The sequence below is a fragment of the Pseudophryne corroboree genome, unplaced genomic scaffold (assembly GCF_028390025.1).
Source record: "Pseudophryne corroboree isolate aPseCor3 unplaced genomic scaffold, aPseCor3.hap2 scaffold_915, whole genome shotgun sequence".
Lineage (NCBI taxonomy): Eukaryota > Metazoa > Chordata > Amphibia > Anura > Myobatrachidae > Pseudophryne > Pseudophryne corroboree.
In genome coordinates, this window is record NW_026970495.1 from 1 (window position 1) to 12,378 (window position 12,378).

At 49.1% G+C, this 12,378-nt stretch overlaps 12 non-coding genes and 1 pseudogene across 12 annotated transcripts; 10 read left to right on the forward strand and 3 right to left on the reverse strand.

Moving 5' to 3' along the window:
* Window positions 1-425: 425 nt before the first annotated feature.
* Window positions 426-589, forward strand: LOC135046184 (U1 spliceosomal RNA). The gene has a single exon (XR_010238531.1). It is a non-coding gene; the product is annotated as a U1 spliceosomal RNA (small nuclear RNA).
* Window positions 590-741: 152 nt separating this feature from the next.
* Window positions 742-904, forward strand: LOC135046052 (U1 spliceosomal RNA). Its single transcript, XR_010238425.1, has one exon. It is a non-coding gene; the product is annotated as a U1 spliceosomal RNA (small nuclear RNA).
* A 671-nt stretch (window positions 905-1,575) lies between these two features.
* Window positions 1,576-1,739, forward strand: LOC135046009 (U1 spliceosomal RNA). The gene has a single exon (XR_010238383.1). It is a non-coding gene; the product is annotated as a U1 spliceosomal RNA (small nuclear RNA).
* Window positions 1,740-1,891: 152 nt separating this feature from the next.
* Window positions 1,892-2,054, forward strand: LOC135046035 (U1 spliceosomal RNA). Its single transcript, XR_010238408.1, has one exon. It is a non-coding gene; the product is annotated as a U1 spliceosomal RNA (small nuclear RNA).
* Window positions 2,055-2,727: 673 nt separating this feature from the next.
* LOC135046095 (U1 spliceosomal RNA) lies at window positions 2,728-2,891 on the forward strand. Its single transcript, XR_010238460.1, has one exon. It is a non-coding gene; the product is annotated as a U1 spliceosomal RNA (small nuclear RNA).
* A 152-nt stretch (window positions 2,892-3,043) lies between these two features.
* On the forward strand, window positions 3,044-3,179 carry LOC135046066 (U1 spliceosomal RNA; annotated as a pseudogene).
* A 698-nt stretch (window positions 3,180-3,877) lies between these two features.
* On the forward strand, window positions 3,878-4,041 carry LOC135046187 (U1 spliceosomal RNA). Its single transcript, XR_010238534.1, has one exon. It is a non-coding gene; the product is annotated as a U1 spliceosomal RNA (small nuclear RNA).
* Window positions 4,042-4,193: 152 nt separating this feature from the next.
* On the forward strand, window positions 4,194-4,356 carry LOC135046061 (U1 spliceosomal RNA). Its single transcript, XR_010238434.1, has one exon. It is a non-coding gene; the product is annotated as a U1 spliceosomal RNA (small nuclear RNA).
* A 674-nt stretch (window positions 4,357-5,030) lies between these two features.
* On the forward strand, window positions 5,031-5,194 carry LOC135046181 (U1 spliceosomal RNA). The gene has a single exon (XR_010238528.1). It is a non-coding gene; the product is annotated as a U1 spliceosomal RNA (small nuclear RNA).
* A 3,298-nt stretch (window positions 5,195-8,492) lies between these two features.
* Window positions 8,493-8,655, reverse strand: LOC135046064 (U1 spliceosomal RNA). The gene has a single exon (XR_010238437.1). It is a non-coding gene; the product is annotated as a U1 spliceosomal RNA (small nuclear RNA).
* A 152-nt stretch (window positions 8,656-8,807) lies between these two features.
* Window positions 8,808-8,971, reverse strand: LOC135046030 (U1 spliceosomal RNA). Its single transcript, XR_010238403.1, has one exon. It is a non-coding gene; the product is annotated as a U1 spliceosomal RNA (small nuclear RNA).
* A 674-nt stretch (window positions 8,972-9,645) lies between these two features.
* On the reverse strand, window positions 9,646-9,801 carry LOC135046129 (U1 spliceosomal RNA). The gene has a single exon (XR_010238479.1). It is a non-coding gene; the product is annotated as a U1 spliceosomal RNA (small nuclear RNA).
* A 2,361-nt stretch (window positions 9,802-12,162) lies between these two features.
* Window positions 12,163-12,326, forward strand: LOC135046196 (U1 spliceosomal RNA). The gene has a single exon (XR_010238542.1). It is a non-coding gene; the product is annotated as a U1 spliceosomal RNA (small nuclear RNA).
* The last annotated feature ends 52 nt before the right edge of the window (window positions 12,327-12,378 follow it).

Consider the following 12,378-nt stretch of genomic DNA (forward strand, 5'->3'; position numbering starts at 1 on the left):
AGGGGATGGGGCATGGCCAACATGAGCCCCACACCAAAGGAGGGTGGAGGTGTTTAATGCGAACTAGGGGTCATCCAAGCACCGCAAAAGGCCGCCATGCCCTGCACGCCCCTTTTCTCTTTTCATATGCAGATGAGGGTTGAAGCCAACTTTGACCCACTGCTTGGATGACATCACCGTATGCAAATCCGTCTTCTGCAGAACTTCCCCCAGGAATGCTTGCACTAGTTGTTGCATTTGGTTTGTTGTTTGGGGGTGCTTCAGTATTAGGCAGCCTTCTGCCCTCCCATGTTCATCTGAAAATATGTGTTCTCCCTGCAGTTGTTGTCCCCAGATGAGAGTTTTCTTGTGCTGCCTCAGTTAAATCTCCTTTACTTGACAGAGATGTGCATGAGCAGCGGCCCTCCCCATCCCTACTCCAAATCATACTTATTTTGCATAGGAGATACCATGGTCATGAAGATTTTTCTCCCAGGGTGAGGTTCATTCATTGCATTTTGGGTATGCTGACCCCTGTGATTTCCCCAAATGTGGGAAATTCAACTGCATTATTTGTGGTCGTGGGGGACTGTGTTTGTGCTTTCCTCTGGTCAGCTCTGGTAAAAGTCAGATTTCTTTGTCTCAGATTTTCCTCTAGCCTTGTTCTTCTTTCGAGAGTTCCCTTGTGCTGCCTTAGTTGGATCTCCTTCACTTTACAGGGGGGTACCCGAGCAGCGACCCTCCCCAGCTCTAGCCCAACTCCTACTTACCTGCCAGGTGAGATACTATGATCATGAAGGTGCTTCTCCCAGGGCAAGGCTCACCCATTGCACTCTGGGTGTGCTGCTCCTGCGATTTCCCCAAATGTGGGAAACTTGACTGTATAATTTGTGTTTCCCCTGGTCAGCTCTCGTATAATTCAGATCTCTTTGTCTCAGGTCTCTCTCCAGCCTAGTTTGCTGTCTGTTTCCACTTCTCTTTTCTTGAGCCGCTCCCTTCTATGCCCTTGCGCACTATCCTGACTTCTCCCGTCTGCTTACTTCGTGCCTTCCAACGCACAATGCGAACTACAGGTAGTGCTGCAGGGCCCACACCCTTTTACTTGCCTTACAGAGTAGCTCTGGAGCAGTTACAGTGCCCAGCTGCTGCAAGAAATCAGCTTGAATGCTTCAGGGGCTGGGGCATAGCCAACATGAGCCCCACACCGAAGGAGGGTGGAGGTGTGTAATGCGAACTAGGGGTCATCCAAGCGCTGCAAAAGGCCGCCATGCCCTGCACGCCCCTTTTCTCTTTTCATATGCAGACGAGGGTTGAAGCCAACTTTGACCCACTGCTTGGATGACATCACCATATGCAAATCCATCTGCTGCAGGCCTTCCCCCAGGAATGCTTGCACTAGTTGTTGCATTTGGTTTGTTGTTTGGGGGTGCTTCAGTATTAGGCAGCCTTCTGCCCTCACATGTTCATCTGAAAATATGTGTTCTCCCTGCAGTTGTTGTCCCCAGATGAGAGTTCCCTTGTGCTGCCTCAGTTGAATCTCCTTTACTTGACAGAGATGTGCCTGAGCAGCGGCCCTCCCCAGCCCTATCCCAAATTATACTTATTTTGCATAGGCGATACCATGGTCATGAAGATTGTTCTCCCAAGGTGAGGTTCATTCATTGCATTCTGGGTATGCTGACCCCTGTGATTTCCCCAAATGTGGGAAACTCGACTGCATTATTTGTGGTAGTGGGGGACTGTGTTTGTGCTTTCCTCTGGTCAGCTCTGGAAAAAGTCAGATTTCTTTGTCTCAGATCTTCCTCTAGCCTTGTTCTTCTTTCGAGAGTTCCCTTGTGCTGCCTCAGTTGGATCTCTTTCACTTGACAGGGGGGTGCCCGAACAGCGACCCTCCCCAGCTCTATCCCAACTCCTACTTACCTGCCAGGTGAGATACTATGATCATGAAGGTGCTTCTCCCAGGGCAAGGCTCACCCATTGCACTCTGGGTGTGCTGCCCCTGCGATTTCCCCAAATGTGGGAAACTTGACTGCATAATTTGTGTTTCCCCTGGTCGGCTCTCGTATAATTCAGATCTCTTTGTCTCAGGTCTCTCTCCAGCCTAGTTTGCTGTCTGTTTCCACTTCTCTTTTCTTCAGCCGCTCCCTTCTATACCCTTGTGCACTATCCTGACTTCTCCTCCCGTCTGCTTACTTTGTGCCTTCCAATGCACAATGCAAACTACAGGTAGTGCTGCAGGCCCACACCCTTTTACTTGCCTTACAGAGCAGCTCTGGAGCTGTTACAGTGCCCAGCTGCTGCAAGAAATCAGCTTGAATGCTTCAGGGGATGGGGCATGGCCAACATGAGCCCCACACCAAAGGAGGGTGGAGGTGTTTAATGCGAACTAGGGGTCATCCAAGCACAGCAAAAGGCCGCCATGCCCTGCACGCCACTTTTCTCTTTTCATATGCAGATGAGGGTTGAAGCCAACTTTGACCCACTGCTTGGATGACATCACCGTATGCAAATCCGTCTTCTGCAGAACTTCCCCCAGGAATGCTTGCACTAGTTGTTGCATTTGGTTTGTTGTTTGGGGGTGCTTCAGTATTAGGCAGCCTTCTGCCCTCCCATGTTCATCTGAAAATATGTGTTCTCCCTGCAGTTGTTGTCCCCAGATGAGAGTTCCCTTGTGCTGCCTCAGTTAAATCTCCTTTACTTGACAGAGATGTGCATGAGCAGCGGCCCTCCCCATCCCTATTCCAAATCATACTTATTTTGCATAGGAGATACCATGGTCATGAAGATTTTTCTCCCAGGGTGAGGTTCATTCATTGCATTTTGGGTATGCTGACCCCTGTGATTTCCCCAAATGTGGGAAACTCAACTGCATTATTTGTGGTAGTGGGGGACTGTGTTTGTGCTTTCCTCTGGTCAGCTCTGGTAAAAGTCAGATTTCTTTGTCTCAGATTTTCCTCTAGCCTTGTTCTTCTTTCGAGAGTTCCCTTGTGCTGCCTTACTTGGATCTCCTTCACTTTACAGGGGGGTACCCGAGCAGCGACACTCCCCAGCTCTAGCCCAACTCCTACTTACCTGCCAGGTGAGATACTATGATCATGAAGGTGCTTCTCCCAGGGCAAGGCTCACCCATTGCACTCTGGGTGTGCTGCTCCTGCGATTTCCCCAAATGTGGGAAACTTGACTGCATAATTTGTGTTTCCCCTCGTCGGCTCTCGTATAATTCAGATCTCTTTGTCTCAGGTCTCTCTCCAGCCTAGTTTGCTGTCTGTTTCCACTTCTCTTTTCTTGAGCCGCTCCCTTCTATGCCCTTGCGCACTATCCTGACTTCTCCCGTCTGCTTACTTCGTGCCTTCCAACGCACAATGCGAACTACAGGTAGTGCTGCAGGGCCCACACCCTTTTACTTGCCTTACAGAGTAGCTCTGGAGCAGTTACAGTGCCCAGCTGCTGCAAGAAATCAGCTTGAATGCTTCAGGGGCTGGGGCATAGCCAACATGAGCCCCACACCGAAGGAGGGAGGAGGTGTGTAATGCAAACTAGGGGTCATCCAAGCGCTGCAAAAGGCCGCCATGCCCTGCACGCCCCTTTTCTCTTTTCATATGCAGACGAGGGTTGAAGCCAACTTTGACCCACTGCTTGGATGACATCACCATATGCAAATCCATCTGCTGCAGGCCTTCCCCCAGGAATGCTTGCACTAGTTGTTGCATTTGGTTTGTTGTTTGGGGGTGCTTCAGTATTAGGCAGCCTTCTGCCCTCACATGTTCATCTGAATATATGTGTTCTCCCTGCAGTTGTTGTCCCCAGATGAGAGTTCCCTTGTGCTGCCTCAGTTGAATCTCCTTTACTTGACAGAGATGTGCCTGAGCAGCGGCCCTCCCCAGCCCTATCCCAAATCATACTTATTTTGCATAGGCGATACCATGGTCATGAAGATTGTTCTCCCAGGGTGAGGTTCATTCATTGCATTCTGGGTATGCTGACCCCTGTGATTTCCCCAAATGTGGGAAACTCGACTGCATTATTTGTGGTAGTGGGGGACTGTGTTTGTGCTTTCCTCTGGCCAGCTCTGGAAAAAGTCAGATTTCTTTGTCTCAGATCTTCCTCTAGCCTTGTTCTTCTTTCGAGAGTTCCCTTGTGCTGCCTCAGTTGGATCTCTTTCACTTGACAGGGGGGTGCCCGAACAGCGACCCTCCCCAGCTCTAGCCCAACTCCTACTTACCTGCCAGGTGAGATACTATGATCATGAAGGTGCTTCTCCCAGGGCAAGGCTCACCCATTGCACTCTGGGTGTGCTGCCCCTGCGATTTCCCCAAATGTGGGAAACTTGACTGCATAATTTGTGTTTCCCTTGGTCGGCTCTCGTATAATTCAGATCTCTTTGTCTCAGGTCTCTCTCCAGCCTAGTTTGCTGTCTGTTTCCACTTCTCTTTTCTTCAGCCGCTCCCTTCTATACCCTTGTGCACTATCCTGACTTCTCCTCCCGTCTGCTTACTTTGTGCCTTCCAACGCACAATGCGAACTACAGGTGGTGCTGCAGGGCCCACACCCTTTTACTTGCCTTACAGAGCAGCTCTGGAGCTGTTACAGTGCCCAGCTGCTGCAAGAAATCAGCATGAATGCTTCAGGGGATGGGGCATGGCCAACATGAGCCCCACACCAAAGGAGGGTGGGGGTGTTTAATGCGAACTAGGGGTCATCCAAGCACTGCAAAAGGCCGCCATGCCCTGCATGCCCCTTTTCTCTTTTTATATGCAGATGAGGGTTCCAGCCAACTTTGGCCCACTGCTTGGATGACATCACCGTATGCAAATCCATCTGCTGCAGACCTTCCCCCTGGAATGCTTGCACTAGTAGTTGCATTTGGTTTGTTGTTTGGGGGTGCTTCAGTTTTAGGCAGCCTTCTGCCCTCCCATGTTCATCTGAAAATATGTGTTCTCCCTGCAGTTGTTGTCCCCAGATGAGAGTTCCCTTGTGCTGCCTCAGTTGAATCTCCTTTACTTGACAGAGATGTGCCTGAGCAGCGGCCCTCCCCAGCCCTATCCCAAATCATACTTATTTTGCATAGGAGATACTATGGTCATGAAGATTGTTCTCCCAGGGTGAGGTTCATTCATTGCATTCTGGGTATGCTGACCCCTGTGATTTCCCCAAATGTGGGAAACTCGACTGCATTATTTGTGGTAGTGGGGGACTGTGTTTGTGCTTTCCTCTGGTCAGCTCTGGTAAAAGTCAGATTTCTTTGTCTCAGATCTTCCTCTAGCCTTGTTCTTCTTTCGAGAGTTCCCTTGTGCTGCCTCAGTTGGATCTCCTTCACTTGACAGGGGGTGCCCAAGCAGCAATCCTCCACAGCTCTAGCCCAACTCCTACTTACCTGCCAGGTGAGATACTATGATCTTCACTGTTAGGGCAATCAGGATGTGGAATTCCCTGCCAGGGAAGGTGGTAATGGTGGACTCTGTAATTGGATTTAAAAAAGGAATGGATACATTTCTGAATGAAAAAGCTATCCAAGGTTATAATACTTAAAATATCAACATGGTTAATCCGGGGGTAACATGAGTTGTAGTAGTTAACTAGTCATAAAACATTATTCAGCAAGTATGTAGAATCATCACAACTTAAAACAGGTTGAACACGATGGGCAATTTGCCTCTTTTCAACCTCAAAAACTATATTACTATATGTTACTATATTACTATGTTACAGTAGTATACAGAACACCACAATGTAATGAGCAGTGATAGTGAGCACTGATGAGGATACTAGAACTGACACTGAGCAGCAAGATGCAGCACTGGACTATTAGTAATGTACTGTAGTATGCTGAGCACCACAATGCAGCACAAGACAATGAGCAGTGATACTGAGCACTGATGAGGATACTACTGAGAACTGACACTGAGCAGGAGAGACACACTACTAGTATTACTGAGCAGCAATAAGTAACCACTGATACTGAGCACTGATATTGAGATTTCCACTGAGAGAACATAGCCACGTCCTCTCCACTCTCTCTTCAATGCACGAGTAAAAATGGCGGCAACGCGCAGCTCTTTATATGAAATCCGAATCTCGCGAGAATCCGACAGCGGGATGATGACATTTTCCCTTGTTCAGGTTTTCCGAGTCAGGCGGGAACAACCGAGCCTGCCTCGGACCAGTGTAAACCACGTGGAGTTCGTGGGGAATTCGGTTCTCGGAGAACCGAACCCGCTCCTCTCTACCTTATACCCATCAATTTTTTTATTTTCAATCTAAGCCCCTGCAGTTTTCTGTAAGCATCTGCTTCGCTATGATGATCAACAAGTCACAAGGGCAAACACTCAGGGCTTGAGGCGTAGAGGACCAGCTGCTACAAGCATGGCAGAGGTGTCACTATCACTGGTGACACCCAGAGAGGTGGCGAAGGAGATTGTAATGCAGTGCGCGCAGATAAGCAGCGCAATGGTAAAAAGGAGGCATGGTTTCATAGGTAGGGGCGTGGCCTGGTGGCCTGAATCTACATTTTGTTGCTCCGGGTGTCCCGGGGGTTGGGGGCTGCACCCGGTGACTAGTGTGTGAGCGGTGCTGGCTCCTGCACAGTGACAGGACATGGCCACCCAGCATGACGCCTCCCTTCTTGACCATGCTGTAATTGCAGTCGCACTGCAGTTCAGCGTGATCATAAAAAATGGTGTAGCCTTCTGCTGGTGCAGACTGTATGTGCGCGCAGGAAGCCGCCACCATTTTTGTGATCACAGCGGCTGAATGTGATGTCATACAGCCGCTGTGACCACGCCCCCTGTGTCTCCTCCGTTGCAGACCCCATTTTGAAGCCTTGCCCCCGCACCGCTCCATCCCTGACTTGGAAATGGAGTGTTGCTGACCCCCCTCTCCCCCCCTGCCCCGATTGACAGGCAGAGGCGATCGCATTCTCTGCGGGGTGCCGCAGAAAATGCAGGCACATGCGTATGCTCTTAGCAATTTTTGCAGTTGGATCGCTTATTGTGATTGCAACCCAACCTGAATCAGGCCCTATTACCTATCACAATGCGCTGTGGGCAGTACAAAATTGGTTTAATATGGGAGAAAAACCCCCAGACCTGTGCTCCTTAACTGTACCTGGTGGCTTGTGGAGCGGCTGCCCAGTAATCAGTGTCCACGCCAGTGCGCACACGGTCCACCCCCTACGGCCACGCTCCCCTTCATCAGCGGCCTCGTGATCCGGAAGGGCGGTGTGTGTGTGACTGACCTTAGGAAGAAACCGGAGCCTCCGCTGCAGTGATCCAGCAACCAGGGCACGGGAGTATACAGCGCCGCTGGGAGTGATGAAGCTGCAGTAAAGATGTCTATTAGACCTAGCCTGCTGCAGCCCTTGTAGATTCTCATAAAAAAAGTTCTTATTTTCTTGTCAAAATTAATAGCTAAGAATAGGCTGCCTGAGGCAGGCCCCTGTTAAGTGGCCTGCTACTGAAGGCACCAACTACAAACTGAGCTCCCTGTTCATGGAAGCGGGGTTATAGAGGAGAATGCGCTGAGCATCTTGGGAACAGTCAAAAGCTTTGAGCCGGTTGGTGCCTCAGATCAAGATCCTACTCTACACCCCAATGTGAATCCTTGTGGAGTCCAGTGTACCCCACAGAAGAAATTAATGTGTCACACCCATTGGCAGCAACCTTAGAATAGCTGCTGACGGGCACAATTGAGAAAGGAAGGGGGGGGGACATTTGAATCCAGCACATAGATGCAATTCAAATATGTAATTTGAACCTTCCTATTTTAAAATATAATGGATGAACCTCACCCTGTGAGAACAATCTTCATGATATAGAGATCTCATATGCAAAATAAGTATGAGTTCGGATAGGGCTGGGGAGGGTGGCTGCTCGGGCAAGCCCCTCCCCCGTCAAGTTAAGGAGATTCAACTGAGGAGGCACAAGGGAACTCTCGTCTGGGGACAACAACTGCAGGGAGACCACATCTTTTCAGATGAACATGGGAGGGCGGAAGGCTGCCTAATACTGAAGCACCATCAAATATCAAACCATATGCAATAACTAGTACAAGCATTCCTGGGGGAAGGTCTGCAGGAGACGAATTTGCATACGGTGATGTCATCCAAGCAGTGGGCCAAAGTTGGCTGGAACCCTCATCTGCATATGAAAAGAGAAAAGGGTTATGCAGGGCATGGCGGCCTTTTGCGGCGCTTGGATGACCCCTAGTTCGCATTAAACACCTCCACCCTCCTTCGGTGTGGGGCTCATGTTGGCTATGCCCCAGCCCCTGAAGCATTCAAGCTGATTTCTTGCAGCAGCTGGGCAATGTAACAGCTCCAGAGCTGCTCTGTAAGGCAAATAAAAGGGTGTGGGCCCTGCAGCACTACCTGTAGTTCGCATTGTGCGTTGGAAGGCACAAAGTAAGCAGACGGGAGAAGTCAGGATAGTGCGCAAGGGCATAGAAGGGAGCGGCTCAAGAAAAGAGAAGTGGAAACAGACAGCAAACTAGGCTGGAGAGAGACCTGAGACAAAGAGATCTGAATTATACGAGAGTCGACCAGGGGAAACACAAATTATGCAGTCAAGTTTCCCACATTTGGGGAAATCGCAGGGGCAGCACACCCAGAGTGCAATGGGTGAGCCTTGCCCTGGGAGAAGCACCTTCAAGATCATAGTATCTCACCTGGCAGGTAAGTAGGAGTTGGGCTAGAGCTGGGGAGGGTCGCTGCTCGGGCACCCCCCTGTCAAGTGAAGGAGATCCAACTGAGGCAGCACAATGGAACTCTCGAAAGAAGAACAAGGCTAGAGGAAGATCTGAGACAAAGAAATCTGACTTTTACCAGAGCTGACCAGCGGAAAACACAAACACAGTCCCCCACTACCACAAATAATGCAGGCGAGTTTCCCACATTTGGGGAAATCACAGGGGTCAGCATACCCAGAATGCAATGAATGAACCTCACCCTGGGTGAACAATTTTCATGACCATGGTGTCTCCTATGCAAAATAAGTATGATTTGGGATAGGGCTGGGGAGGGCCGCTGCTCAGGCACATCTCTGTCAAGTAAAGGAGATTCAACTGAGGCAGCACAAGGGAACTCTCATCTGGGGACAACAACTGCAGGGAGAACACATATTTTCAGATGAACATGGGAGGGCAGAAGGCTGCCTAATACTGAAGCACCCCCAAACAACAAACCAAATGCAACAACTAGTGCAAGCATTCCTGGGGGAAGGCCTGCAGCAGATGGATTTGCATATGGTGATGTTATCCAAGCAGTGGGTCAAAGTTGGCTTCAACCCTCATCTGCATATGAAAAGAGAAAAGGGGCGTGCAGGGCATGGCAGCCTTTTGCGGTGCTTGGATGACCCCTAGATCGCATTAAACACCCCCACCCTCCTTTGGTGTGGGGCTCATGTTGGCCATGCCCCATCCCATGAAGCATTCAAGCTGATTTCTTGCAGCAGCTGGGCACTGTAACAGCTCCAGAGCTGCTCTGTAAGGCAAGTAAAAGGGTGTGGGCCCTGCAGCACTACCTGTAGTTTGCATTGTGCATTGGAAGGCACAAAGTAAGCAGACGGGAGGAGAAGTCAGGATAGTGCACAAGGGTATAGAAGGGAGGGGCTCAAGAAAAAAGAAGTGGAAACAGACAGCAAACTAGGCTGGAGAGAGACCTGAGACAAAGAGATCTGAATTATACGAGAGCCGACCAGAGGAAACACAAATTATGCAGTCAAGTGTCCCACATTTGGGGAAATCGTAGGAGCAGCACACCCAGAGTGCAATGGGTGAGCCTTGCCCTGGGAGAAGCACCGTCCTGATTATAGTATCTCACCTGGGTGTGCTGCCCCTGCGATTTCCCCAAATGTGGGAAACTTGACTGCATAATTTGTGTTTCCCCTGGTCGGCTCTCATATAATTCAGATCTCTTTGTCTCAGGTCTCTTTCCAGCCTAGTTTGCTGTCTGTTTCCACTTCTTTTTTCTTGAGCCCCTCCCTTCTATACCCTTGTGGACTATCCTGACTTCTCCTCCTGTCTGCTTACTTTGTGCCTTCCAATGCACAATGCAAACTACAGGTAGTGCTGCAGGGCCCACACCCTTTTACTTGCCTTACAGAGCAGCTCTGGAGCTGTTACAGTGCCAAGCTGCTGCAAGAAATCAGCTTGAATGCTTCAGGGGCTGGGGCATGGCCAACATGAGCCCCACACCGAAGGAGGGTGGGGGTGTTTAATGCGAACTAAGGGTCATCCAAGCGCCGCAAAAGGCCGCCATGCCCTGCATACCCCTTTTCTCTTTTCATATGCAGATGAGGGTTCCAGCCTACTTTGGCCCACTGCTTGGATGACATCACTGTATGCAAATCCGTCTTCTGCAGACCTTCCCCCAGGAATGCTTGTACTAGTTGTTGCATTTGGTTTGTCGTTTGGGGGTGCTTCAGTATTAGGCAGCCTTCTGCCCTCCCATGTTCATCTGAAAATATGTGTTCTCACTGCAGTTGTTGTCCCCAGATGGGAGTTCCCTTGTGCTGCCTCAGTTGAATCTCCTTTACTCTAAAACTTTTAAAACTTAGCAAAAGTGTTTACTAAATAGCTGCTCGGCAAAGTTGCAATGCCGAGACTCCCCGACCAGCTGCCCAGGATGAACCCACCTTTCTAGTAGAATGGGTCTTCACCTAATTCAGTAACGGCAATCCTGCCATGGAATGAGCATGCTGAATCTTACCACAGATCCAGCGCATAATGGTCTACATGGAAGCAGGACACCCAATCCTGTTGGGAGCATACAGGACAAACAGAGCCTCTGTTTTCCTAATCTGAACCGTTCTGGTGACATAAATTTTCAAAGTTCTGACCACAGCCAGAGACTTTGACTCAACGAAGGTGTCAGTGGCCAAAGGCACCATGTGGAAAGATGAACCACCTTCGGCAGAAATTGTTGACGTGTCCTCAATTCTGCTCTATCTTCATGAAAGATCAAATAAAGGCTCTTGTGATACTGCATGGTTTGTACTGTTTTCCATGTGCTCCCAGATCTTTCAAGAAAGAAGCATGGTCAAGAAAGTTCTGTTTGAAAAGAAACAACATTTACTGTCATTGTTATAGAATTTGGGAGAAAAAACAAGAAGAAATCTGCACTGTTGACGCACTGGACAGAATGAATGAATCATAAAATATAACCTTTATTAAGTATGTATTAAAATTGGATAAATATTAATATTATTATCCCAAACTGCAGTGAAACATAAAGGTTAAAATCACAGAACTAACATACATGTGCATAAGAAGAATAAAGAGATGTGAAAAAAAGGTTTAAAAAGCGTGTCCGTGTGTGATTATTTTTGAAGGCACAACCCTGGCGGGGTTGTTTATATAGATATATATGTTGCTAATAATCACTTTCTAGCGTAATGTTATTAAATAGCTGTTAGTATCTATGTCGTCAGGTACCACTGGGTCGTATCCTATATACTCCTGTGGGAAACTTGACTGCATAATTTGTGTTTCCCCTGGTCGGCTCTCGTATAATTCAGATCTCTTTGTCTCAGGTCTCTCTCCAGCCTAGTTTGCTGTCTGTTTCCACTTCTCTTTTCTTGAGCCGCTGCCTTCTATGCCCTTGTGCACTCTCCTGACTTCTCCTGTCTGCTTACTTTGTGCCTTCCAACGCACAATGCAAACTACAGGTAGTGCTGCAGGGCCCACACCCTTTTACTTGCCTTACAGAGCAGCTCTGGAGCTGTTACAGTGCCCAGCTGCAGCAAGAAATCAGCTTGAATGCTTCAGGGGCTGGGGCATAGCCAACATGAGCCCCACACCGACGGAGGGTGGAGGTGTTTAATGCGAACTAGGGGTCAGCCAAGCGCCGCAAAAGGCCGCCATGCCCTGCATGCCCCTTTTCTCTTTTCATATGCAGACGAGGGTTGAAGCCAACTTTGACCCACTGCTTGGATGACATCACCATATGCAAATCCATCTGCGGCAGGCCTTCCCCCAGGAATGCTTGCACTAGTTGTTGCATTTGGTTTGTTGTTTGGGGGTGCTTCAGTATTAGGCAGCCTTCTGCCCTCCCATGTTCATCTGAAAATATGTGTTCTCCCTGCAGTTGTTATCCCCAGATGAGAGTTCCCTTGTGCTGCCTCAGTTGAATCTCCTTTACTTGACAGAGATGTGCCTGAGCAGCGGCCCTCCCCAGCCCTATCCCAAATCATACTTATTTTGCATAGGAGATACCATGGTCATGAAGATTGTTCTCCCAGGGTTAGGTTCATTCATTGCGTTCTGGGTATGCTGACCTCTGTGATTTCCCCAAATGTGGGAAACTCAACTGCATTATTTGTGGTAGTGGGGGACTGTGTTTGTGCTTTCCTCTGGTCAGCTCTGGTAAAAGTCAGATTTCTTTGTCTCAGATCTTCCTCTAGCCTT